This window comes from Chiloscyllium plagiosum, unplaced genomic scaffold (assembly GCF_037043375.1).
Source record: "Chiloscyllium plagiosum isolate Xiang-an unplaced genomic scaffold, Cpla_swu_hap1 HiC_scaffold_37, whole genome shotgun sequence".
Taxonomy (NCBI): Eukaryota; Metazoa; Chordata; class Chondrichthyes; order Orectolobiformes; family Hemiscylliidae; genus Chiloscyllium; species Chiloscyllium plagiosum.
In genome coordinates, this window is record NW_028270175.1 from 33,337,489 (window position 1) to 33,362,505 (window position 25,017).

Sequence of the window (25,017 nt, forward strand, 5' to 3'; positions counted from 1 at the left end):
TTAAAGCTGAAAGATGTTTTTTAACAGGAATACTAAGAGAATTAAGCATTTTGTTCTCTTAAAAATGATGAGATGGAGGATGACCTGATTATGGAAAGGTGTCATAGGATAAGCATGTAGCAGATATTTCTTCTTGTTGGACAGAAGAAACCATAGGCCAGAAAAGGGAAATAGTCAGTACTGATACGTTTAAGAGGAAATTCAGGATAAACATCTTTCGTGGTTAGAATTTTGTAAGGATTTTATTTTTAGGTTTCTTTTATTTTCGATTGTGGACTGAAATAGATTAAGGACTGTTTTAAAACCAAACGGTAGAGAAAGAAATGCTACACTTTTGAAAATACTGGAACTCATTGTGAGTTGTGTTTATACTCTTTTCTTTGCAAGTGATAGGGAAGATAAAGTAAGTTAGCACAGCATTGGAGGGCGGATGTGTGTGGCTGAGCAGAGAGTGATTTGACTGATGACAGGTAGCTGATCTGTTTGTGAAAATGTGACCAGTTGTGGATACCTGAATTCATCAGCTTGATAACAGCTGTCTGTTTTCTGTGTAGGTGACAACTTTGGGTTTTACAATAGAGGGTGAGAAGCCTACAGACTGTTGGATGAGCAGGTTCTATGTCTGTTTTCTCTGCACTAAAAATGCCTGAAGGAAAGCCTAATATTTTGTCTTATTAGCTGCTCTGATTTATTGCCTTCATCCAGTAACGCAGAGACTTTTTAAAATTAGTATAATTAGCCTCTTGTCAAGAAATGAAAGAACTTGGAGAAGACTGAAGAACAGAAGACTTGGGGACAAAAAGGAATATCAGTCTATTGAGTGTCATTATACTGTATTTTTTCCCTCAGTTTTCTCTCTTCCCTAAACTCATTACACCAATGTTTTCTTGTTTGTCTGTGCCTATCGGTGTGTATGGATTTAAAACAACTATTGGATTTAACTCAAACAGCAGTTATGTATTTAGTTCATGGTTTTGTTTACATGTGGCTATAGCCTACTTATATGTTATAAGCAGTAGTTTTTATTTAGTATGGTAATCTGTTCAGTATTTTCTATTCCATCAGATAGGTAAATTGCAGACTTTGTATAAGTCTTTAACTTTAATGCCGATCCAGGTGTAGTAGTGGTTGGGAATCAATGTACTTACGTAGGTCATAGCAATGTGGAACTGGCTACCACAGATAGTTGAGGTGACAATTGCAGATAATTTAACATGAACCAAGATGAATTAAATAGAATGTGTTGATGCATTTAGCTGAAATAAGAGACAATTCATAAAGAGCTGCTATCAACTAATGAGCCAAATAGTCTTTTTTTGCTGTGTTCCTCTATGGGATGTGACTGCTGCATTTTGTTGTCTGTTCATTATTGCCCTTATTTCTGTATAAGATGTTATTTGTGCTATCTCCTTTTCACTTATCATCACAAAGTTACCTTTAGTTTTTTTTATTCAATCACAGGATGAGGGCATTGATGGCTAGGCCAGTATGCATTGCCCATTCCTAAATGCCCAGTTAAGAGTCAACCACATTGCTGTGGATCTGGAGTCACATGTAAGCCAGACCAGGTAAGGATGGCAATTTCCCTCCCTAAAGGATATTAGTAAACCAAATGTTCTTTTTTCTGACAAATGGCAATGGATTCGTGGTCATCATTAGACTCTTAATTCCACTTTTTTTCTTGAATTCAAAACTTACTGAACAGTCCACACTCCTGTTTAAAACCTTACTTGATTAGAAAATCTATCATAGAATATTTTAGGTAGGGAGGAGGGACGAAATTTATAATAAACTGAAATCTCTTGGCTGTCAACCATAAGTTCATTACAGGGTCTTAAAGGATGACTGAAGCAAATTGGTAAACACATTGATGCTTAACCTTAGATTGCGTGGTGATTCAAAAGACTTCAGTTTTCCATTAAACTCAAATTTGGCCAATCAACTAAAATTCTGATCATTTACCTCACCAGTAATTTCAAACATGAAAGCAGGACATGTTGACATATGGATGCAGAACCCTTTCTGGGCAATAGGTACCACTTTGTTACTGGATTGCTGAACAGTCCTGTGATTACAGTGAGCAAGATGGTCAGTGACAACTCCAGCATCCAAGCAGTGCAGCTATTTTTTGAAATGTGTAAATTTGTACAGTAATAGTCAAATTTCATAGGATGTACTGTTTCATGAAATTACCCATGGTGAATTTGCTGAAGTTTTATGTAATAAGTGTTGTGTAAGTGACATTGATATAATATTGGCTTGGGGTATCTGGAGTCACTCTGCTCTTTTGTTGACCACTGGAGTCTCCTTTAAATCTTATTATGTAGCTTGTCTCAAGATGATATAAAAATTGCCCAAGTATTTGTGTGAAAGATCGAATGGCATTGACTCTCCAGTTATACGACTATACCTCCCACTCCGTAAAATAAAAGATCAACTGAGCTACAGATCCAGAAAGACCTGCTGGGATTGCAGTGGAAGTTTTAATCCTTTTTAGACACTTTCTTTCTAAAGGAAAATGCTTTAGATGTATTGTCTTTGAAAGGATTTAATTTTGTACATGGGGGCTGCTCATTTCACTGAGAATTTCAAACAAAAATTGAATATATAACCTTTAGTGGTTGTGGAGACAGTTTGGCTCTGGTGTAGCAAAGTGGTTGGATTGGGAAATTTTGCTTCAATGTGTGTCCCAACCCCACACTGTAAGGGGAGCATCAACTTGACTGCCCTTTTCATCAGGTTGAAGAATTAGTTGCCTGAAGATATACTTGGTGTCCAATTAATAATTCTGGACAAACTCCTGAGGCTGGACAACCACTGGTCACTGAAGGAATTGCAGTCTGTGGTAAATGAAAGAAAAGGATGTACGTAAGGGAATCAGAGAGGGTGCCTCCATATTAGATTAGATTAGATTACAGTGTGGAAACAGGCCCTTCGGCCCAACAAGTCCACACCGACCCGCCGAAGCGAAACCCACCCATAACCCTACATTTACCCCTTACCTAACACTACGGGCAATTTAGCATGGCCAATTCACCTGACCCTGCACATCTTTGGACTGTGGGAGGAAACCGGAGCACCCGGAGGAAACCCACGCAGACACGGGGAGAACGTGCAAACTCCACACAGTCAGTCGCCTGAGGCGGGAATTGAACCCGGGTCTCTGGCGCTGTGAGGCAGCAGTGCTAACCACTGTGCCACCGTGCCGCCCATATTGAGGTATCCTCTCTGCACTTCCATACTATTTCAAACAAAATAATTGAAACAGCGACAGGACTACAATGATGAGGGAGAATCCTTTTCAATTCAGCCTGTGGGTGCAGCCATGTAGGTGGGGCAAGGTTTCAAAGATAATGGTGTTCTGTCCACCTGGTCCACCATAATTGGTAGGCCAATTCTAGGCAACCACATTGGTCCTGATGCAGTGAGGTTCTGCAGCTCAATTGGAAATTCCTTTGACACTGATTTTAATCCTTAATTAGGCTTTAGATTGACTAAACATTACTTCAGCTGCTTCTGAGATGGATGTTCCAGGTCCAATTCAACCTTCCAGAAACTGGTTGAGGGGCAGAATGGTGCTACAAAACAGTGGTGGCTTGAAATTATTTGTTTGCCTGTCTGAGTTCCCACTTTCATACGAACAATTATTTCTGGAGACAGAAACAGAGTTAACAGAGTGGGTGGCATGGTGGCAGTGGGCAGCACGGTGGCAGTGGGCAGCATGGTGGCTCAGTGGATAGCACTGCTGCCTCACAGTGTTAGAGACCCAGGTTCAATTCCCACCTCAGGCAACTGTCTGTGTGGAGTTTGCACATTCTCCCCCTGTCTGCGTGGGTTTCCTCCGGGTGCTCCAGTTTCTTCCCACAGTCCAAAAATGTGCAGGTTAGGTAAATTTGGCCATGCTACATTGCCCGTCGTGTTAGGGGAATGAGTCTGGGTGCATTGCTCTTCGGAGGGTCGGTGTGGACTTGTTGGGCCGAAGGGCGTGTTTCCACACTGTAAGTAATCTAATCTATACTAACTAAACTCCTTTTTTATTGGTTTCATTTTTTCTTTGGCAGCCGATCATGGTTTTTGCCATTTGCATCAATTTGTTCCTTTACTTCTCTCCCCATTCTTTGTTATCTTGCACCATTAGTCATTTTGTTATTGAATCTCTCATGCCTCTTAACTTATCGTAGATCTTCTCTTGCAGCTTTTCTCACCACTCTCCCATCACTGACTCTATACTTGTTTTGAAGCCTTTTGCATCTCCAATATTCCCTTTCATGATGTAAGGTCATTGATCTGAAATGCTAACTGTTTTTCGCTTTCCACAGATGCTGCAAATCTGCCAAATATTTCCAGAATTTTCTGCTTTAATTTCGTATTTCCAGTATGTTTGGTGTTTTTGCTTTTGCAGTGTTTCCACTAAGAAAGTAAACAGAGGTTCTGTATGCCTGCTTGCTGTTCATGAACAGTCTTCTGATGTTAAGGTTAAAATAATCAATCAACCAACACCACCAAATACAAAATGATAGATCAATGCTTTGTATTTGCTTTTGGAATTTCTTTGTGCTTCAAGGCTAATTCATGATTTGAGAAGTGCTTTAGAATGTCTTTAGGTCAGACAGAAGTTTATTCATTTGTACTTTTGCTTATCAAGAACATGCATCTTGAGCAATTCTTTTATCCTCTTGATGATTTCTTTGATGATTAGACTATTATGCCTATTGCTACGATAAATAAAACATTTTCCCATTCCTTCCCCTCAAGCTATCATCTGCCTGATCTCCTTTTGAAGACTGTCATTCGTCTGTTGAATTTGAAAAAGAAATTTGGTTGTGGAGGGCATTTAATTTATTTACTTGTCTGACAATGAAAGGAGAATAACACGAGTAAATTGAAGACTCAAGAAAGCAATAAACCTAAGCTGGAAATGAGAGGGTGCAAATTGCAGCAATATATTGGAGTAATTGTTTAGGCTTCTTGGACAGGATTGCTATTACAGCCATGTTAATAATACCAGTAAATCAAGTACAAAACCTGTGTTCGTGTCCTGGTAAATGCAACTCAGCTAGAATGTGGAAATCCTTTATTATGATAATTGAGTGAAATGTTAAAGTTATCATTTGGTATTATACAGTATAAAATGTCATATGATAAATTAATTCATGATCATTAACATTTCTGTAAAGCCACAACCAATGTTGGTGTTTGCTCCCTGCTTTGCCTTGTATGCTGCAAATAAGATTAACTAGCCTCAACCTGAAAATATGAAATGCTGCAAAGCTGAGAGAATGCAACATGCCTCGGTCATTCCACTTGGGAGCTGTTATGTTGTTATATTATTTGGAAAAAAATTAAGGGCTATATTATATGTGTATGTAAACATGAATTACTCTGGATGCTACATCATTCACGACAGCGCTATAGTTTGCAATTGAATTAATAATGTGTCTAGCAATATATGAAAGTTTGGAAAATTCCACTTGATGTCAGCTGTGGTACTTGTTTCTGAAAATGTGATTGTAACTTTGGGTACCACAAGGCGATAGGCTGCATATGATTTCATTTACTGTTATATATGGTATCATTTTGCTCTCTGCGTGGGATAACTATATTTTTAGAATCAATGAAGCCATTCTGTGATTGTACTTCATTTAAAAAATGTAGATAACATATTCATTCTGTTCCATTTTGTAAATGGATCATTAAGTAAATGTGAGCAACTTTATGCAATGTTTTGTGGAAAATGGATACAATACTCTAAAATCAGATGTTTATTTTAATGGACAGATATAGCTGATATAATCTTAATTGACAACAGAGTTATTCATTTGCAAACTTGTTGATTTTCTTGCTTTCAACTTGTTTGGAGATGTTAGCACTCACCTTTGGAGCAGGTGGGACTTGAACTCAGATCTCCTGGCTCAGAAATAGGGACACTACTACTGTGGACAAAATAAAGACTGCAGATGCTGGAGATCAGAATCAAAGAGTGTGGTGCTGGAAAAGCACGGTTGGTCAGACAGCATCTGAGGAACAGGAGAGTCAACTTTTCGAGCATAAGCTCTTCATCTAGAATGAAGGGTGTCCCAATGGGGCTGAGAGAAAAATGGGATGGTGGTGGGGCTGGAAAGTTGGGAATGCAATAGGTAGATGAAAGTGGGTGTGAAGGTGATAGGTCGGAGAGGAGGGTGGACTGGATAGGTGGAAAAATGGACAGGTAGGACAGTTCAAGAGGGCAGTGCCAAGTTGGAAGGTTGAATCTGGGATACGGTGGGTGGAGGGGAAATGAGGGAACTGGTGAAATCCACATTGATCCCGTGTGGTCGGAGGGTGCCAAGGTGGAAGATGAAGTGTTCTTCCTCCAGGCGTCAGGTGGCTAAAGTTTGGCAGTGGAGGAGGCCAAGCACTTGTATGTCCTTGGCGGAGTGGGAGGGGGAGTTAATGTGTTCGGCCACAGGGCAGTGGGGTTGTTTTAGTGCGTGTGTCCCAGAGATATTCCCTGAAACATTCCACAAGTTGGTGTCCTGTCTCCCCAACGTAGAGGAGACCACATCGACAGCAACGGACATATTAGATGACGTGTGTGGAAGTATAGGTAAATCTCTGTTGGATGTGGAAGAATCCTTTGGGGCCTTGGACAGAGGTGGGGGGAAGATGTGGGCGCAGGCTTTGCACTTCTTGTGGTGGCAGTGGAAGGTCTGGGAGTGGAGTGTGGGTTGGTGGAGGGTGTGGACATAATAAGAGAGCCCCAGAGGGAATGGTCTCTCCAGAATGCAGATGGTGTGGGGAGGGAAATATATCCCCAGTGGTAGGATCTGTTTGTAGGTGGCGGAAATGGCAGAGGATGCTGCAATGTATCCAGTAGTTGGTGGGGTGGAAGGTGAGGACTGGGGGGAACTGTCATTGTTGTGATTAGAGGGGTGGGATTCCAGGTGGAGATGCGGGAAATGGAGGAGATGTGTTGGAGGGCATCGTTGACTATGTGGGAGTGGAAATTGCAGTCTTTTGAAAAAGGAGGCCATCTGAGAGGTTCTGTGGCGGAATTGATTCTCCTGGGAATAGATGAGGCGGAGGTGGAGGAATCGGGAATAAGGGATTGCATTTTCACAGGAGCAGGGTGAGAGGAGGTATAGTCCAGGTAGCTGTGGGGTTCGCTAATTTTGAAGTAGATGTCGGCATGTCGACTCAGTCGCCGGAAATGGAGATGGAGAGGTCCAGGAATTGGAGGGAAGTAACCGAGATGGTCCAGGTGAACTTGAGTTCAGGGTGGACAGTGCTCATGAGGTTGATGAACTGTTCAACCTCCTTGTGGGAGTACAAGGTATTACAGTCATCAATGTAGCAAAGGAAAAGGTGGGGAATGGTGCCGGTGTAGCTGCGGAAGACCGATTGTTCCACGAACTCAACGAAGAGGCAGACATAGCTGGGCACCATGTGGGAGCCCATAGCTACCCATTTGGTCTGGAGGAAGTGAGAGGATTGGAAGGAGAAATTATGTGTGGACCAGTTCAGCCAATCGAATAAGTGTGTCAGTGGAAGGGTACTGGTAGAGAGAGGAAGAAATGCAGGGCTTGTAGGTCTTCGTCATGGTGGATGGATGTGTACATGGACTGGATGTCCATGGTGAAGATGAGATGTTGGGGGCCGGAGAAACGAAAGCCATGGGGTAGGTGAAGGGCGTGGTGTCCTGAACATATCTGGGGAGATCCTGGACCAAGGGGGACAGGATGATGTCAAGGTAAGCGGAGATAGGTTTGGTGGGGCAGGAGCAGGCTGGGTCAACCGTGGCAGTCAGGTTTGTGAATTTTAGGTGAGAGGTAGAATTAGGTGGTGCGGTGTCAGCAGACTGAGGTTGGAGGCTGTTGGTGAGAGATCCCCTGAGGTGATGAGGTTGTGGACGGTCTGGGTGATGATGGTTTGGTGATTGGAGGTGAGATCATTGTTGAGGGGGCAGTAGGAGGAGGTATGTGTGTGTTGACACCTGGTTTCAGCAGTGTAGAGGTCGGTAGGCCAAATTACCAGTGTCCCCTCACTCCCTGCCCCCCCCCCCCCCCCCCCCCCCCCCCCGCCCATCTGCTGGTTTGATGGTGAGGTTGGAGTTGGAACAAGAGCTGGAAATGTGTTGCTGGAAAAGCGCAGCAGGTCAGGCAGCATCCAGGGAACAGGAGAATCGACGTTTCGGGCATAAGCCCTTCTTCAGGAAGGGGTGACATCACCAACAGAAGTGATGTTTACCCCGGGGGTCGGGGTTGGAAACAGTGCCTTCGTTGGCATCTGCAGGGGTGGAAGTGATGTAACACCTGACAGTTGATGTCATCGATGGTGTTCCAGTGAGTGACACGGTGGGGGCAAAAGTGGCTGAGGCGGTGACAATTACGGAGGTGGATGTGATTTGCCAGGTAGACGTCATGATGGTTATGGTAGCGTTGTCTTGCCGGTGATTGCAGAGGTGGTTGTCTTGACAGTAATCACTGAGGCAGTTGTCTTGATGGCGATCGTGGAGGTGGCATAGTCGGCAGTGGCTGCAGTCTGTGGGGTGGTGGGGGCAAAAGTAATGTCATCATTTACTGTGGTGATGGTGGCTGGAGCGGATGCATGGCAAGTCTGGGAGAGTGTGGCCTTGAGCTGGGAGAGGGCTGACTGCAAGGAGAGTAGGTGGCAGCACATGCCTGCAAGTGTGGCGCGGAGGATCCAGAGGGAGAACCATTTTTGGAGGCTTTGGATTTGCAGTAGGTACTAGTTGTCCTGGTCAGATCCAAATTGTGATGATCTGAATGTAGTCGGAGTCCATATGGTATCAGTTGGTACTGTCAGCAAGTGCTGAGGAAGGACATGTGGCTCTGATAGCCGGTTTGCTTCAGGACATGGATGAAGAATTTCAAGGCAGAGGAGACAACCTGGGATGTGCATTGAGAGAGAGACTCACTTAGATCCTTGTACTGGGAGGAGGAGAACTTCTTCAAAGTAAGCATCCTTGGAAGAGGCTTTGCAGTAAGGTTAGAATCAACTAGGAGAAAGTGAGGACTGCACATGCTGGAGATCAGAGTCGAAGAGTGTGGTGCTGAGAAAGCACAGCCAGCCAGGCAGCATCCGAGGAGTAGGAGAGTTAACGTTTTGAGCATAAGCTCTTCATCAAGAATGAGGGGGTGGCCCAAAGTGGCTGAGAGATAAATGGGAGGGGGTGGGGCTGGGGGGAAGATAGCTGGGAATGCGATAGATGCATGAGAGTGGGGGTGAAGGTGATAGTTCGGAGAGGAGGATGGAGTGGATAGGTGGGAAAGAAGGTGAACCGGTCAGGCAGTTCAAGAGGGCAGTGCTGAATTGAAAGGTTGGATCTGGGATAAGGGAGGGGGAGGGGAAATGAGGAAACTGGTGAAATCCATTTTGATCTCATGTGGTTGGAGGATGCCAAGGCAGAAGGTGGGGCCTTCTTCCTCCAGGCATTGGGTGGCTAGAGTTTGGTGGTAGAGGAGGCCCAGGACTTGTATATCCTGGGAGGGGAAGTTAAAGTGTTTGGCCACCGGGCGTTGGGGTTGTTTACTACGTTCGGCCACAGGGCAGTGTCTACTTTCCCCAGCCCCACTCCCCTTCCATTTATCTCTCAGCCCCCTTGGGCCACCCCCTCATTCCTGATGAAGAACTGATGCTCAAAATGTCAACTCTCCTGCTCCTCGGATGCTGCCTGACTGGCTGTGCTTTTCCAGCGGCATACTTTGACACTACTACTGTGCTGAAACAACTCCTTTTTTTAAGCACTCATTCAAAATTGGCCACCATCCTTTTGCTCACTTGTTTCTGGTGATCCAGCTGGAACTTACCGGAGTGGATGTCAGGTTTACACAACATTTATGCTCAGATTTGCAAGTTAACCGAGCTATTAGCTTTCCAACTTTAAATGCATAAACTCAAGACTGAAGGCGCGCAATCCTGGTGCTAATGGAATCTTGTTCAAGAGTCTTTTTATTCAATGGAGATGTGAAGTGGAAGAGAAAACTGCAATAATTAAAAATAAATTTTCTAGAAATAATTGGAAAGTCACAGACACGTGTACCCTGATAATGTCTGTAATAATTCTAAATGATTTTAGAACGTGTCATTTGAACTCCACAAGCAAAGAAGGGTTCAGCTTAGATTCTTGATTATTGCTACCTATTTGAAAATGCATGTCTGCCTGTTACAGGTAGGGTTATGATCTATTTCTACAGTCAGACCATATTTAGTATATTGTGAGCAATTTTGAACTCCATATCTAAGGAAGGCTGTCCAGAGGAGGTTTACAAGAATGATCCCAGGAATGAAGGATATGGCATTTGATAGGTTGAGGACTTTGTGTCTACACTCAGTGGAGTTGAGAAAGGTAAGGAGATCTCATTGAAATTCTCAGAATCCTGAGATGCTTGGGTATAGTGGTTATCGAAAGCATGCTTCCAATAGTAACAGAGATGAGAAGCTGAGTGAAGCCTCAATGTGAAGAGACAATCTTTTAAGAACTGAGATGAGGGCACATTTCTTCAGTCTGAGGGTGGTGAATCTGTGGAACTCATTGCCACAGAAGGCTGTGTAGGCCAAGTCACTGAGATAGATAGGTACTTGATGAATTAGGAGAATGAGGTTGAGAAACATATTAGCCATGATTGAATGGTGGAGCAGACTTGATGGGGCAAATGGCCTAATTCTGCTCCTATATCTTATGGCCTTATGGTCAGTAATCTGCAAGGGGGTCAGATTGGTTGAGTGAGTGGGCAAATACCTGGCAGAAGGTGTTCAATGCAGGGAAATGTAAGGTCATGCACATTGGTAGGGAGAATCAAAAGGTAAACTGTTATTGAAATGCAGAGAAACTCAAATATGTGTAGCATTTGGATGTTCTTCTGCACGAAATACAAAATAATTAGCATGCAGGTGCCACAAATAATTAAGAAGGCAAATAGAATTTTGACCCTTATTGATGTGGGTCTGGATTTTTTTTTATTCATTCATGGGAGGAGAGTATTGCTGGCTAGACTATGAGCATTTATTGCTCATACCAGAAGGCAGTTAAGAGTCAAGCACATTGCTGTGTGTAGGCCAGACCAGGTAAGGATGCAGTTTCCTCCCATAAAGGATATTAGTAAACCAGATGGGTTTTTCCAACAATTGATTCCTGGTCATCATCAGACTCCTAATTCTTGTCTTTTTTCAATTGAACTCAAATTTCCGGGTTTTGAACCCACACGCCTGGCACACTCCCAGGGTCTCTGGATTAATAATCTAGCAACAATAATCTAGCCACTAGTCCATCACCTCCCCCTATAGTTTAAAAATAAAAAAGCATTGTACAACTGTACAGATGTTGGTGAAGCCACAGCTGGAGTACTGTGTACAATTTGGCCCTGTACTTGAGTAAGGATATTTAGGCTTTGAAGGTTATTCAGAAGATGCAGAGTAAACCATTTAAATGGAGATGTGAAGGTATTTCTTCTCCCAGGGGGTAGTGAATGTCTGGAATTATCTGCCCCTGAGAGTTGTGAAGCCTAGATTAATGGAAGTATTTAATGAGGAGGGAGAGTTTTGAAATATCAGGGAGTTCACAGTTTGCTGAGCTGGCGTGAAAGAAGCATTGAGACTTCACTGTTGAAGGGCAGGTCAGGCTTAAGGGGCCATAAGCCCTATTCCTCTTACTTTTTATATTCTTACCCAGCATACTGGACTAGACGGGTGTTTGAAAACCTAAAGGTATAATCACTGATGTTAAGGCTGAAATATCCAATTTAGGACTAGGAAATCAAACTGTGTGAAAGAATTGCATATTGGATGATATGATTGAAAAACTACATCATTTATTTATAAAGGTAAATTCAGTCTGGCACTCCAGGCAAGCATGTTGGGAGATGAGGTGTGCTGTTGCCATATTGTTGTCATATTAGTGCAATAATCACTAAATTAATTGTTGACACTAGTTATTTTGTCGTATGACTTCTCTCTGCATGTGGGATAATTGACTTATCCCATAAAGGAAAAATGCCTACCATGGATTTGATGAGCTGAATGGCCATTTTCTCTGCCATAATGATTACATGTCAAATACTGGGAATATGAAATACTAAAATGTCATATTCATTGTATTCACCATCTTTTTTTTTCACATTTTTTTGAAAAATCTGAATTAATTGGAATGAGCTCTTCTGAGATTGAAACTGATCAAAAGGATGTGTGATAGCATTAGGGAGAGTTTACATTTTAATTAAACCTTAATACCCAGTTTGAGGTTAAGGCATTTATCCACCAGTTTCTAAATACTGTAATTTGAGATTAAAAATGTCAAAGCAATAATCCTATTATTTGTGATGTCCAATCAATGCACTAAGAAATGTCAGTATATTTTAAGTGGGATTTAAATTGACTTCCTAAGATGTGCTAAAAATAGCAAGGGAAAGCCAAGATGGATCTTATCCCATGTTGGTTCCAGTATTTTCACTTTGAAAGCTTTAGGCAAATCAAACATTTACTGAACCTACAAATTATCATTAATTAGTTGTTTTAATGAATGGGCCTACATTTCAGTTTGGAGCTACATATTTTCATGGTGTTTAGATGGGGCTTTTTGTAGTAGTGGACCAGTAAACCAGAGGTGGTGTGCTCAAATCTTACTGTGGCAGGTTATATCTTCAAACGTAGTAGCTCTATGCTGATGTTTTGGCTACCAAAACAAAATCCACCAGATTTAGTTGCCACACTACTCAGTCTGATTTACAGTAAGTGCATACATCTGATAGGCCCTCAATGCTCACACTGCATTAAATTGTAAAGAAAAAGGTCTTGGATTTAAAACAAAATAGTGAGAATTATTATGACTGACCTGATGTGATTCAAAGTGACATTTTATCACTATTAGATTTGCCCTAGACCAACCAGAGTTTGGTTATAAATGAAGCTTTGCCAGTAGTGCCCACGTTATAGGAATAGAAAAGTGAAATATAATTGCAATAAAATTTGATATTTCTTGCAACTACATGGTGTTGCTGGGGTCATCATATGATTTAAGATGGTATTTTGTATGAACTTCCTAAATTCTTCTATTATTCAGTTTTTATTTAGTACAAAAAATAGTTTCAGGCAACCAAGTTAAGACCTTACTCAAGACCACATGTATTTAGAATTAGTGCAGTAGCTCAGTGTGGTTCCTATTACTTTATAAAAATATTATGTATTAAAAATGCTTGCATAATTTGAGCAAAAGTAGTGTATTTATATTAATAGAATCAAGGTTATACTGTAAATGAAATGGAATTTATTGAGTTTCCATGATAGCAAAGGAATATTGGGTCCATGGTGTTTGTTTCTGTATGACTTGTGTAAATTACCAGTTATTGATTTCAAACAACCTGCAGGCTTCTGGCAAAGAATTAAATTTGAAATGTTAGCGGTTAGGCTGAGAAGGAGGGAGATCAGGGTAGCGAGAGCATGCAAGACCACTGGAGAAGTTGTCCCTTGACATGAACAAATCCCTCTTTTTGTTTATTATTTCTGTAGATTCAACTGCAAATTATTCTTTTGGCTTTTTGAAAGCAAAAGTAAGTCTGATGCTCAGAAGTGTAATCCTTTTGAGATTGACAGTTTTATCATGTTCTGGGATGTGAAGTAGTAGCAGGTGTTAGAAAAGTGCTGCACAATCACATATACCAGGGTGTACAAGACTGCACACACTAAAGTTGAAAGGAAATGGATAACTGCATTCTTTCTATAATGACAAAAAATTTCAGACAGATTGCCTACTAATAAATTCTATCTGACAACAACTTGTTTACAAGAAAAAACTGAAATATACAAAAGTCCAGTCAGCATTTGTGAAAGGGAAACATCAAATCTTGGTTTTCTCGAACAGACATGTTCGTGCATTCTCAGATGGTTAAAATGTCTTTCCTCTCCTCTCTTTTGGTCCATTCAGGCTGCAATTCCAATTTGATTTGTGTTTTTCAATCTGATTTCAGTATTTGAAGTGTTTTTTTTCTGTGCTAATTTTAAAGTTTTAACTGTCAACAGTAATTACTGCAACTACTTTAGGTTGAGATATGGAGCTTTGAAAATATTTTCTTGTCAGAAAATATTTCACCCCTGCCTTTTTTTCTCTCTCTGCTAATCTCCAGGTTAGCATTTTTGATATTGGGCTTTTAACAGGATTATTAGAATGGATCGTTTATGGTAATGCAACTTGTTGTTTTGCTTCAGGTGAACTAGAAATTCTATAATCAATTCACTGTTTGTTTTGCTTAGACAAGTGATGTGAGACCATCTTGTAGAGGACTTGTTTTTAAAAGTTTAAGCATGCAAGGTGTAGGTCATTTGGCTTTTCAAGTCTGCTCTGCCATTCAATATAACTATGGCTGGTCCTCCAACTCATTATTTTGTTCCTGCTTTATTCTCATACCCTTTGATTCCTTTTAGTTCTAAGAACAGTATCTCATTTTTGAGAATATTAAATGCTTTGACTCAACTGCTTTTGTGGCAATAAATCCAAGGATCACCATTCTCTGGATGAAGAAATTTCTTCTAAACTTAGACCCATCCTTGTTTTCTTAGACGATGATCCCAGGTTCTGGAATTCCCAATCATCGGGAAAATCCTTCCTGCATTTACCCTGTGAAAGAATGCATACGTTAAACAAAATAAAAGTCAATAGGATGCAACCTCTTCCTACTTAAAATAGCTGAGGGAGTTTCTTCTTTTAGGAAGAAATGATGAGTTCATTGGATGAGTAATCCAAAGGACCAGCCTAGTCTTCTGGGGTGGTGAGTTCAAATCCCATTAAACCACCTATCGGAATTTATATTTAATGCATAATTCTTGATTTTAAAAAAATACCATAATAGTGACTATAAAAGCTATCATACATTGATAATATAATATATTGATTGCTTTATCAGTATTCTTTAATGGAAGGAAATCTACCATCCTTAGCCAGTCTGGTCTGTGAATCCAGACACTCAGCAATGCAGTTGACTTATAGTTGTCTTCTGCAATGCCCAAGCAAGTCAATTGTTTCAAGAGCAACTAGGAATAGAGAATAAATGTCAGTTTTCCTGATGATGCCCATTTCCCACAATGGAAGACGAAAATCACCTCCTTGCACTGTTGACTAATAGAAATGCTGAGAAATTCAAGTTCTTTAAACTTTGGTCCTGTACTTATGACAGTCTAATATCCTTGGAAAGGGAGTAAAGTATTTGCAGAACAAATAATAAGCCAACTTTTCAATACCATGCATATGAAATTCCTCCTTGTTTTGGCAGAGACACAACAGGCTTGTAATGATAAATTAATACCTCAACTAAAGCAGCATATAGAAGAATTTTAGGATAATGAATTAACCTTCAGTTGAGTTGGTCTTCCTCATTTCCATTAAAAACTGAGGATTTTCTATGACTCCACCATTGGTGGCCATGCCTCTGATTGGCTTAGCGTTAAGATCTCCATACCTTTTTTTGGCTCTCCACCTTGAATTCATCGTTTGGGATGTTCTTTTTGACTGACATGTATTTCCCTCCAGATGTGGGAAGTAGGACCGTCAACTTTCTTCAGAACCCAAATCTGTCCTTGGTGTGTGGGAAAGAAATTGACCTTTAGGATTTTTACCAAGCTGTTGTCTTAGTTATGTTAGGAGCAGATGGAGGGGCATTTAGAGAACTTCTAGCTTGGAAATACTAGCACAGTGCAGTAAAACATGAGTAACTGATCACATCCTTCAACATGGAGGTGTACTGTTGACAATGTTTAGTTAAACTTTAAATAAAAGTCAATTTAGCGTCAGGAAGAGGTGAAATGCATTGATTCTACAAAGCAATCTTTGGCTTCATGCGCAAAAATCCAAAGAGACAGGAAGGTCCTTTAGGGTTGGAGAATTTCTCTGAACCACCCCACCCCAATCCCCCTATCATTGGTCTTTCTGCTGGTTTCCTCTCTTCAAGAACTTAAACTCCATTGGGACGCTTTGCAGGTCATAGAGTATTAGAGATGTACAGCATGGAAACAGACTTTCGCTCTAACTCATCCATACCGGCCAGATATCCTAAAACAACCTAGTCCCATTTGCCAGCGTTTGGCCTATATCCCTCTGAACATTTCCTGTTCATATGTCCATCCAGATGTGTTTAAAATTTTGTAATTGTACCAGCCTCCACCACTTCCTCTGACAGCTCATTCCAAACACACACCACCATCTGTGTGAAAAGATTGCCCCTTAGGTCCCTTTCAAAGCTTTCTCCTCTCCCCTAAGTCTATGCCCTCCCCTAACCTGGAGAAAAGAACTTGTCTATTCACCCTATCCCTGCCCCTCAAGATTTTATAAACCTCTATAAGGCCACCCCTTAGCTTCTAATGCTCCAGAGAAATAGCCCCAGTCTATTCAGCCTCTCCCTATAGTTCAAACCCTCCAACCCTGGCAACATTATTGTAAATCTTTTCTGAACCCTTCCAAGTTTCATATATTCTTCCTATAGCATTATTTAGAGAAGACTGGGTTGGACAAATTAAAAATCACACAACACCAGGTTATAGTCCAACAGGTTTATTTGGAATCACCAGCTTTCGAAGCGCTGGCTACTATCTGATGAAGAAGCAGTGTTTCGAAAGCTAGTGATTTCAAATAAACCTGTTGGACTATCACCTGGTGTTGAGTGGTTTTTAACTTCCTATAACAGGGAGACCAGAATGTTTGCAGTATTCCAAAAGTAGCTTAACTGATGTCCTGTACAACTGCAGCATGACCTCCCAACTCTTTTGCTCAATGCACTGACCAATAAAGGCAAGCATACCAAACGCCCACTGACGTGTGATTCCACTTTCAAGAAACTATGAACCTACACTCCAAGGTCTCTTTGTTCAGCAACATTCCCCAGGACTTTACCATTAAGTGTATAAGTCCTGCTCTGATTTGCCTTTCCAAAATGCAGCACCTCACATTTATCTAAATTAAACTCCTCCACCACACCTCAGCCCACTGGCCCATCTGATAAAGATCCTGTTGTAAGCTGAGGTAGCCTTCTTTGCTGTCCACTACACCTCCAATTTTGGTGTCATCTGCAAACTTACTAACCATACCTCCTATGTTCAAATCCAAAACATTTCAGCTGGAATATCCAGAGATTTCCGAATAGTGACCCTTTAATAATCTTGATAACCAGAGTTAATGAACTAAATTGATTGCTCAATTCATTATGTTCAAAAGCATATGTTCATATGTGGTTTTAGGAAAAGCACAGCAGGTCAGGTAGCATCTGAGGAGCAGGAGACCAATCATTAGGAATGCCTGAAATGTCAACTTTCCTGCTCCTTGGATGCTGTCTGTCCTGCTGTGCTTTTTTTGGTGTCACACTTTTCAATTGACTCTCCAGCGTCTGCAGTCCTCACTTTCTCTTAGTCACTAAACTCATATGGTGTGCAATCCTGCTGAACGTGGATCTGCCTTAGCAATAATTTCCAGCATCAGAAAACTGGCACGCCAGTTGGCATTGGTATATTTGGGCTCCATTTGTCTCTGTTTCTGTTTTTAGCTCCTCAGGAAAATGCAACCCAATATAATTCTATGTGACTTTGTCATATTTTAGTCATAGAGTCATACAACATGGAAACAGACCCTTTGGTCCAACTAGTCCATGCCTGCCATGTTGCCAAAACAAACTTGTCCCACTTGCCTGCATTTGGGTCATATCACTCCAAACCTTTCCTATTCATGTACTTATCCAAATGTCTTTTAAATGTTCTAACTGTACCTGCATCCACCACTTCCTCTGGTGGTTCATTCTACATACAAACCAATCTCTGTGTAACAAAAGTTGCCGCTCATGTTCTTTTTAAATCTTTCCACTCTCACTTTAAAAATATGTCCCATAGTTTTGAACTCCTCCACCCTCAGGAAAAGACCCTTACTTTTCACCTTATCTCCGGCTCTCATGCTTTTAGAAACCGGTGTAAGGTCACCCCTCAGCCTTCAGCAAAGTGTCCCAGCATTTTTTTTTATAATTCAAACTTTCCATTCCCCGCAAAATCCTGGTAAATCATTTTTGTACCCTCTCCAATTTAATAATATCCTTCTTATAGCAGGGCAACCAGAACTGTTGAAACTTTATTGCTGGAACAGCACAGCAGGTCAGGCAGCATCCAGGGAACAGGAGATTCGACGTTTCGGGCACAGGCCCTTCTTCAGGAATGAGCAGAGAGTGTTCAGCAGGAGAAGATAAAAGGTAGGGAGGAGGGACTTGGAGGAGGGGCGTTGGAAATGTGATAGGTGGAAAGAGGTCAAGGTGAGGGTGATAGGTCGGAGTAGGATGGAGGCGGAGAGGTCAAGAAGAAGACTGCAGGTCAGGAAGGCGGTGCCGGGCTGGAGGTATCCGGCTGAGACAAGGTGGGGGGAGGGGGGAATGAAGAAACTGGTGAAGTCCAAGTTCATCCCCTGCGGTTGGAGGGTTCCCAGTCGGAAGATAAGACGCTCCTCCTCCGACCGTCGGGTTGTTGTGGTTTGGCGGTGGATGAGTCCAATGACCTGCATATCCTCGGTGGAGTGGGAGGGGGAGTTGAAATGCTGTGCTACAGGTTGGTTGGGTTGGTTCGTCCGGGTGGCCCAGAGGTGCTCTCTGAATCGCTCCGCAAGTAGGCGGCCTGTCTCCCCAATATAGAGGAGGCCACACCGGCTGCAGCGGATGCAGTAGATGATGTGGGTGGAGGTGCAGGTGAATCTGTGGCGGATATGGAAGTTTCCTTTGGGGCCTTGGAGAGAAGTGCGGGGGGAGGTGTGGGCGCAAGTGTTGCACCTCCTGCGGTTGCAAGGGAAGGTGCTGGGAGTGGAGGTTGGGTCGGTGGGGGGTGTGGATCTGACAAGGGAGTCGCGGAGGGAGTGGTCTCTACGGAAAGCTGATAGGGGAGGGGAGGGAAATATATCCTTGGTGCTGGGGTCTGTTTGGAGGTGGCGGAAGTGACGGCGGATGATGCGCTGTACATGGAGATTGGTGGGGTGGTAGGTGAGGACCAGTGGGGTTCTGTCCTGGTGGCGGTTGGAGGGGCGGGGCTCAAGGGCGGAGGAACGGGAAGTGGAGGAGATGCGGTGGAGGGCACCGTCGACCACGTCGGGGGGGAAATTGCGGTCCTTGAAGAAGGAGGCCATCTGTGTTGTACGTATTTTGAACTGGTCCTCCTGGGAGCAGATGCGGCGGAGACGAAGGAATTGGGAGAATGGGATGGCGTTTTTACAGGGGGCAGGATGGGAGGAGGTGTAGTCCAGGTAGCTGTGGGAGTCGGTTGGTTTGTAGTAGATGTCCGTGTTGATTCGGTCGCCGTGTTGATGTCAACACGGACATCCACTACAAACCAACCGACTCCCACAGCTACCTGGACTACACCTCCTCCCATCCTGCCCCCTGTAAAAACGCCATCCCATTCTCCCAATTCCTTCGTCTCCGCCGCATCTGCTCCCAGGAGGACCAGTTCAAAATACGTACAACACAGTTGGCCTCCTTCTTCAAGGACCGCAATTTCCCCCCCGACGTGGTCGACGGTGCCCTCCACCGCATCTCCTCCACTTCCCGCTCCTCCGCCCTTGAGCCCCGCCCCTCCAACCGCCACCAGGACAGAACCCCACTGGTCCTCACCTACCACCCCACCAATCTCCATGTACAGTGCATCATCCGCCGTCACTTCCGCCACCTCCAAACAGACCCCAGCACCAAGGATATATTTCCCTCCCCTCCCCTATCAGCTTTCCGTAGAGACAACTCCCTCCGCGACTCCCTTGTCAGATCCACACCCCCCACCGACCCAACCTCCACTCCCGGCACCTTCCCTTGCAACCGCAGGAGGTGCAACACTTGCGCCCACACCTCCCCCCCTCACTTCTCTCCAAGGCCCCAAAGGAAACTTCCATATCCGCCACAGATTCACCTGCACCTCCACCCACATCATCTACTGCATCCGCTGCAGCCGGTGTGGCCTCCTCTATATTGGGGAGACAGGCCGCCTACTTGCGGAGCGATTCAGAGAGCACCTCTGGGCCACCCGGACGAACCAACCCAACCAACCTGTAGCACAGCATTTCAACTCCCCCTCCCACTCCACCGAGGATATGCAGGTCATTGGACTCATCCACCGCCAAACCACAACAACCCGACGGTCGGAGGAGGAGCGTCTTATCTTCCGACTGGGAACCCTCCAACCGCAGGGGATGAACTTGGACTTCACCAGTTTCTTCATCCCCCCTCCCCCCACCTTGTCTCAGCCGGATCCCTCCAGCCCGGCACCGCCTTCCTGACCTGCAGTCTTCTTCTTGACCTCTCCGCCTCCATCCTACTCCGACCTATCACCCTCACCTTGACCTCTTTCCACCTATCACATTTCCAACGCCCCTCCTCCAAGTCCCTCCTCCCTACCTTTTATCTTCTCCTGCTGAACACTCTCTGCTCATTCCTGAAGAAGGGCCTGTGCCCGAAACGTCGAATCTCCTGTTCCCTGGATGCTGCCTGACCTGCTGTGCTGTTCCAGCAATAAAGTTTCAACTTTGATCTCCAGCATCTGCAGACCTCACTTTCTCCAACCAGAACTGTGCACAGTACTCCAGAAGAGGCTTCACCAACGAAATGTACAATCTCAACATGACATCTTTATTTTGTCATGCTCCAGTGAAATGCACTGGAATGTTTTCCTACATTGAAGGCATAATAGACAAATACAAGTTACGGTCTTGTAGAAGCTTTGAGTTCTCAAATTGTGGAGGAGAAGTATGATGACTGTTGTTTATTTTTATGCGTGGCACAGATTTGTACAAAGTGAGGAGCAAAGCAAGTCTGGCAGCATTTGTGGAGAGAGAAACAAAATTAACGTCCTGAATCTGATATGATCCTTTATTTGAAATCTCCAGCATCTATATTGCTTTTATTCATGTGCCTCCTTGTTCATAATCAGGAAACATTCAAAAGAAGGTTCACTGGACCTGAAACGTTAACTCTGCTTTCTGTCCATAGATGCTGCCAGATCTGCTGAGTTTTTCCTTCAATTTCTGATTTTGTATCAGGGAACTTTAAAAATCTGGGAATGATTAGAAAGCGTCAGTTCAATTACATGGTTCACATCATATCTAAGCACATGAATAAGCTCTTGCCTGAACTATGAGATGAGATTACATTTTTGGTCAAAACTAATTTCAGGGCATTGCTTTTGTTTTCATGAAGAATATATAATGTCTATTAATTTCTGGTATTGAAATTTTAAATTATAGATTTGATGGAACTGATTAAAGGTCTTTCCCTGGAGAGTCCTTTGCTATGACAAAGATTGTAAGTGGGAGACAAAAGAAATCCATGGCTAAGCAAGGAAGTTAAAGATATCATAAAGTCAAAAAAAAGGCATAGCGTATTCCAAAGGTGAGTGGCAGACTGGAAGATTTGGAAAATTTCAAGGACTATCAAAGTGCTACTAACAAAATAATAAAAAGAGCAAGGTACTAGTGTTTTCCACTGTGAAAACTAAGGCAAAGCACTGATTTAATGTCATGACCATTTCTGTGTTTTCTACTATTAATTTCTAGTCTCTTCCTCCAGTGGACAGCATTAACTTTAGCATGACAAATTATAAAAAACAAACTAGTTCAAACTATAAAAGCAGATATCAAAGGTTTCTATAAGTATATAAAAAGGAAGAGAATAGCTAATGTCGGAAAACAAATGGCAGCAGAGATAATAGATCCATTGTTTCTAATATTCCAAAATTCTCTTGATGTTAGAAAGGTTCTAGTGACTTGGAAGCATACAAAAAGCCAAGTAGAAAGTAGGAAACTATAAACTAGTTAGTTTAACATCTGTCATTGGGAAATTGCCTAAATCCATTTTTAAGAAAGTCGCAACAGGACATTTGGAAAGTCAAAATGTTATCCATCAGAATTAGTATGGGTTTATGAAGAGTAAGTCATGTTTGACTAATTTGCTAGAATTCTTTGAAGATGTAACAAGCAAAATGTATAACTGTGATTCTGTAAATGTAGTATACAATAAATGTAGTAAATGAGAACACATTTGCTAAGATTGCACATGAACTTTTTATGCACTATGTAAGATCACATGGTTAGGAGTATCTTATTACTTGGATAGAGGATTGGCTAACCAACAGGAAAATGTTGGTTTTTGTGCAGAAGATAGGGTAGGGGGAAGAAGTAAATGATGTGTGGGATAGAGCCCAAAGAAAGAGAGGAACAGTTGAACAGAGAAAGGAATGGACAGATGTCCTCTCCCCATCCCACAGACCTCTTCGCCCAGCTCCAACACATTCCCTCCACTTGGACCCCTCCCTCTGGCCTTTTACCTGCACATGATCTGCTCATTGAAAACTGTCAATGTGACATCAGTCACCTCAATTTCTCTGCCCACTCCCCCACCTCACCCAATTCAACTTGTCTTTCTCCAAACTGATTACACTCCATGCACTTCTATCCAACCCTGACTTTGTTCATAAGCCTGCAGATAAGGGTGGTGGTGTTGTAGTCTGGCGTATTGACCTCTACGTTGCAGAGACTGAGGACCAGCTCTCGGATAGCACCTCCTACTTCCCCTGGACCATCACCCCACCATGGAACATCAGGCAATTGTATCAACTATGGTCTCTGACCTCATTTCATCCGGTGATCTCTTTACCCCATGGTCCCCCCACTGCCTTCACATGGATAGTCCTGCACCTCCGCACAGCTCGCTTCTACTTCCTTCCAGAAGTCGACAAACAGGACTGCCTAGGAAGATCCATTGTTTCTGCCTGCTCCTACCGCCACAGAACTCATCTCTTTCTACCTTGACTTGCTCTTTTCTCCCCGGTCCAGTCCAAGCCCACTTATATCCATTATATTTCTGACGCTTTACGCCAGCTTCAGAATTTTCAGTTTGTAGGCTCCAGCCACCTCCACTTTATACTGGATGTGCAATCCCTTTACACACCCATCCCCCACCAGGATGGTCTCAGGGCTTTCTACTTATTCTTGGAGCAAAGACCTGAACCGCCCCCACCCACCACCACCCTCCTTATTTTGGCTGAGTTTGTCCTCACCCTGAACAACTTCTCTTTTAACTCCTCTATTTTCTTCAGGTCAGAGGATGGCCATAGGTACTTACATGGGCTTCAGTTATGCCTGTCTCTTTGTGGGTTGTGTGGAACGTTCCTTGTTCCAGTCCTATCCCGGCCCTCAGTGACAATCTTTTCCCCAATATATAAATGATATAATTGGTGCGGTTTTCCTCTCTCCTCTGGAATTGGAAAAGTTCAATGATTTTGCTTCCAACTTCCACTCTGCCCTCACTTTCACCTAGTCTTTCTCTGACTCCTCCTTTCCCTTCCTCGACATCTCCGTTTCCATTTCTGGGGGTACATTAGCTACAAATATCTACTATAAACACATTGATTCCCACAGCCACGTGTAATATACATCCTTGCATTCTGCCTCCTGTAAAGACTCTATTCCATTCTCTCAGTTCCTCCTTCTCCATTACATATGTTCTGATGAGACCAACTTCAACAAGGGAGCCTCCGAAATGTCCACCTTCTTCCTCAACTGAGGATTCTCCAGCATTGTTGTCGACAGGGCTCTCAACTAGGTCTGACCCATCTCCCGTACTTCCGCCCTCACCCTCTCTCTTCCCTCCCGCAACAACGATAGGGTTCCCGTACCATCCATCAGCATCCACATCCAGAAGATCATCAGCCACCACTGATGCCACCACCAGATACCACCCCTTCCTTGTCTGCCTTCTGCAGGGACCATTCCCTTTGGGGCACCCTCATTCACTCTTCCTTCACTCCCAACACCCCCATCGTCCCTGCAGCACCTTCTGCCACAACTGCAAAAGGTGTAACACCTACCCATTTTCCCCCTCCCTTCTCTGTAGCCAAGGGCCCAAACATACCTTCCAGTTGAAGCAGCACTTTATCTGCACTTCATGCAATCTAGTCTACTGCATTTGCTGTTCAGAATGAGGTGGTCTGTACATAGGGGAAAGTAGCCTGGGTGACCACTTCATAAAACACCAGAATTCTGTCTGCAAAACAAACCCTTAGCTTCCAGTTGCCATCCACTTTAACAGACCACCCTATTCCCTGACCAACATCTCTGTCTCAGGCTTGCTGCAGTGTTTCAGCAAAGATCAGTGCAAGCTGGAAGAACAACACCTCACTTTCCACTTGGGGACCCTGCAACCCCTCAACTTGATATTGAGTTCAATAATTTTAGGCCTGAACTAGGCCTATGTCATGTCCTAGGCCATGTCCTAGCCCCCAACCCCATACACCAAACCTTGTTGTCACATAGCCTGCCATTATACACTACCTATTAAGAGAAATCAGAGTTAACCTCTTGGGTCCGGTGACCCTTCCTCAGAACCATGACATGAAACATTAATTCTGATTTCTCTCCACATTTGCTGCCAGACCTGCTCAGCTTTTGCAGCAACTTCTGTTTTTGTTTCTGATTTACAGTATCCACAGTTCTTCCGGTTTTTGCGCACTACCTATTGTTAGCCACTAACAGTCTCCTTTAACAGCTATTCACTCTCCTAATCAAATTGTTATCTATGCTTTTGTCTGTCCAAGTGTCTTCTCTCTCTCTTTGGACCCTATTCCAACCTGTCATTTATTCCTTACCCCTTCCCCACCCTATCTTCTGCATTTAACTAACATTTTCCTAGCTACTATCAGTTCTGAGGAAGGGTCACTGGACCTGAAACATTTTCAGTGAAGGGAAATCAGTTACTTTTCCAGAAGCTTCTGTCTTTGTTTCAGTCTAATCTGACTTGACTGTGCTGTACCCTGATTTGACCCCCACCAGTCCTTTGGCTTAGCCTGACTCTGCCTGAAATAATGCACAATACCCTTCCAGCCCTACATGGCCTGGATTGACACCCTTCTCAATCCGACCTTACTGATTTAACACCCTACCTATCTACCACTCTTACCTCCCTCATCCATCTTGCATATTTAACTTTTCTTAGTCACTGTCAAAATGCCTTTGGAATGTTTTAACTCCTAAAATAT

General features: G+C 43.2%; 1 protein-coding gene across 8 annotated transcripts in view; it reads left to right on the top strand.

Annotated features, from left to right (window-relative positions):
- The window catches only part of disp3 (dispatched RND transporter family member 3), a 492,179-nt gene that overhangs the window by 35,207 nt on the left and 431,955 nt on the right, over window positions 1–25,017 (top strand). For 6 of the 8 annotated variants that reach the window (XM_087980574.1, XM_087980573.1, XM_087980579.1 and 3 more), the window contains exon 2: window positions 1,462–1,568. The exons of the other annotated variants lie outside the window; for them this stretch is intronic. The gene's annotated coding sequence lies outside the window, so the exon portion shown is untranslated. The remainder of the gene's footprint in view (window positions 1–1,461; window positions 1,569–25,017) is intronic. 8 annotated transcript variants of the gene reach the window in all.